This window comes from Triticum dicoccoides, chromosome 2B, assembly GCF_002162155.2.
Source record: "Triticum dicoccoides isolate Atlit2015 ecotype Zavitan chromosome 2B, WEW_v2.0, whole genome shotgun sequence".
NCBI classification, from domain to species: Eukaryota; Viridiplantae; Streptophyta; class Magnoliopsida; order Poales; family Poaceae; genus Triticum; species Triticum dicoccoides.
The window spans coordinates 557,934,259-557,938,208 of record NC_041383.1 but is presented as its reverse complement, the minus strand read 5'-3'; positions in this window follow the sequence as shown (position 1 = coordinate 557,938,208).

Sequence of the window (3,950 nt, the reverse complement as noted above, 5' to 3'; positions counted from 1 at the left end):
GGGGGGGGGGGGAGAGACAGGGTCCACCAGGACTGCGACTTCCAGATGAACCGACGACAAGGCAGCCCTGACAGCTGGCGACGCGGACCGGTCAAGGGCATTTGAATGCGGCTCCGGCAATTGGGCGAGATGCGCCACCGAATCGGCGGCTTTAGCGAAAGCCACGGCAAGGCCCGCATAATCGGCGGCTTTATCCAAAGCCACAGCAGGGCCCGCAGAAATGGCCAAGGCCGAGCCTGACGGAGCTGACGTAGCGCCCAGCCTGCACGAGACCAGGCCCGCGTGACGCGGAGGGAGCATGATACGTCTCCAACGTATCTATAATTTTTGATTGCTCCATGCTACTTTATCTACTGTTTTGGACTATATTGGGCTTTATTTTCCACTTTTATATTACTTTTGGGACTAACCTATTAACCGGAGGCCCAGCCCAGAATTGCTGTTTTTTGCCTTTTTTAGTATTTCGAAGAAACATAATATCAAACGGAGTCCAAACGGAATGAAACCTTCGGGATCGTGATTTTCCAACCAAACGTGATCCAGGAGACTTGGACCCTACTCCAAGAAGCCTCCGAGGAGGTCACGAGGGTGGAGGGCGCGCCCCCTACCTCGTGGGCCCCTCAGAGCTCCACCGACGTACTCCTCCCTCCCATATATACCTACGTATCCCCGAACGATCAGAACAGGAGCCAAAAACCTAATTCCACCGCCGCAACCTTCTGTATCCACGAGATCCCATCTTGGGGCCTGTTCCGGAGCTCCGCCGGAGGGGGCATCCACCACGGAGGGATTCTACATCAACACCATAGCCCCTCCGATGAAGTGTGAGTAGTTTACTTCAGACCTTTGGGTCCATAGCTAGTAGCTAGATGGCTTCTTCTCTCTTTTTGGATCTCAATACAATGTTCTCCCCCTCTCTCGTGGAGATCTATTCGATGTAATCTTCTTTTTGCGGTGTGTTTGTTGAGACCGATGAATTGTGGGTTTATGATCCAGCTTATCTATGAATAATATTTGAATCTTCTCTAAATTCTTTTATGTATGATTGAGTTGTCTTTGCAAGTCTCTTCGAATTATCCGTTTGGTTTGGCCAACTAGATTGGTAGTTCTTGCAATGGGAGAAGTGCATGGCTTTGGGTTCAATCTTGCGGTGTCCTTACTCAGTGACAGAAGGAGTTGCAAGGCACATATTGTATTGTTGCCATCGAGGATAACAAGATGGGGTATTTATCATATTGCATGAATTTATTCCTCTACATCATGTCATCTTGCTTAAGGCGTTACTCTGTTTTTAACTTAATACTCTAGATGCATGCCGGATAGCGGTCGATGAGTGGAGTAATAGTAGTAGATGCAGAATCGTTTCGATCTACTTGTCTCGGACGTGATGCCTATATACACGATCATACATAGATAACCTCATAACTATGCTCAATTCTATCAATTGCTCAACAGTAATTTGTTCACCCACCGTAGAATATCTATGCTCTTGAGAGAAGCCACTAGTGAAACCTATGGCTCCCGGGTCTATTCTCATCATATCAATCTCCATCACTTTATTTACTTGCTTTGCTTTTACTTTTTACTTTGCATCTTTATACCAAAAATACCAAAAATATTATCTCTATCAGATCTCACTCTCGTAAGTGACCGTGAAGGGATTGACAACCCCTAATCGCGTTGGTTGCGAGTAGATATCGTTTTGTGCAGGTACGAGGGACTTGCGCATGACCTCCTACTGGATTGATACCTTGGTTCTCAAAAACTGAGGGGAAATACTTATGCTACTGTGCTGCATCATCCTCTCCTCTTCGGGGAAAACCAACACAAGCTTGAGACGTAGCAGAGCACAGGCGGGCAGGGCCCGAGGATGCCCTGCCACCCGCAGCAGGGAGGAGCAAGCTCGTGGTGCCGGCCGCTGGCGGCAGGCCTGGCGCCCCCAGGATGACGAGCGCGAGGACCCTCCCGACGGGTGAAGCTATTGAAGGAAATATGCCCGAGAGGCAATAATAAAGTTATTATTTATTTCCTTATTTCATGATAAATGTATATTATTCATGCTAGGATTGTATTAACCGGAAACATGATACATGTGTGAATACATAGGCAAACTGAGTGTCACTAGTATGCCTCTACTTGACTAGCTCATTAATCAAAGATGGTTATGTTTCCTAGCCATGGACAAAGAGTTGTCATTTGATTAGCGGGATCACATCATTGGGGGAATGATGTGATTGACTTGACCCATTCCGTTAGCTTAGCACTTGATCGTTTAGTATGTTGCTATTGCTTTCTTCATGACTTATACATGTTCCTATGACTATGAGATTATGCAACTCCCGTTTACCGGAGGAACACTTTGTGTGCTACCAAATGTCATAATGTAACTGGGTGATTATAAAGGTGCTCTACAGGTGTCTCCAAAGGTACTTGTTGGGTTGACGTATTTTGAGATTAGGATTTGTCACTCCGATTGTTGGAGAGGTATCTCTGGGCCCACTCAGTAATGCACATCACTATAAGCCTTGCAAGCATTGTAACTAATGAGTTAGTTGCGGGATGATGTATTACGGAACGAGTAAAGAGACTTGCCGGTAACGAGATTGAACTAGGTATTGAGATACCGACGATCGAATCTCGGGCAAGTAACATACCGATGACAAAGGGAACAACGTATGTTGTTATGTGGTTTGACCGATAAATATCTTCATAGAATATGTAGGAGCCAATATGGGCAACCAGGTTCTGCTATTGGTTATTGACCAGAGAGATGTCTCGGTCATGTCTACATAGTTCTCGAACTCGTAGGGTCCGCACGCTTAACGTTCATTGACGATATAGTATTATATGAGTTATGTATGTTGGTAACCGAATGTTGTTCGGAGTCCCGGATGAGATCACAGACATGATGAGGAGCTCCGGAATGGTCCGAAGGTAAAGATCCATATATTGGATGATATGGTTAGGCCAAGGGGTCAGGACCACGGGGCTATAAGTCAGTGCAAAAGCAGTTTTGCGGAGGCCAGGGGGCCAAACGCCGGAGACCCTGGCGTCTTGCCCTGGGCCAGACGCCGAGGCCCATGGCGTCTGGGCCAGACGCCAAGGATTGTGGCATTTGGTCCTGGAGTCCGAGTGGGTGCCTTTCGGGCAAAACCGACTTTGAGGAGGCTTTTGCTCCAAGTTTCGACCCCAGGGCTCAACATATAAATAGAGGGGCGGGGCTAGCACCAAAGACACATCAAGAAACACCAAGCCGTGTGCCGGCAACCCCGTCCCCTCTAGTTTATCCTCCATCATAGTTTTCGTAGTGCTTAGGCGAAGCCCTGCAGAGATTGTTCTTCACCAACACCGTCACGACGCCGCCGTGCTGCCGGAACTCATCTACTACTTCGCCCGTCTTGCTGGATCGAGAAGGCAAGGACGTCATCGAGCTGAACATGTGCAGAACTCGGAGGTGCCATGTGTTCGGTACTTGGATCGGTCGGATCGTGAAGGCGTACGACTACATCAACCGCGTTGATAAACGCTTCCGCTTAGCGATCTTCAAGGGTATGAAGATACACCCCCCCTCTCGTTGCTATGCATCACCATGATCTTGCGTGTGCGTAGGAATTTTTTTAAAATTACTACATTCCCCAACAGTGGTATCAGAGCCTAGGTTTTATGCGTAGATGTTATATGCACGAGTAGAACACAAGAGAGTTGTGGGCGATACAAGTCATACTGCTTACCAGCATGTCATACTTTGGTTCGGCGGTATTGTTGGATGAAGCGGCCCGGACCGACATTACTCGTACGCTTACGTGAGACTGGTTCTACCGACATGCTTTGCACATAGGTGGCTGGCGAGTGTCAGTTTCTCCAACTTTAGTTGAACCGAGTGTGGCTACGCTCGTTCCTTGAGAAGGTTAAAACAGCACTAACTTGACGAACTATCGTTGTGGTTTTGA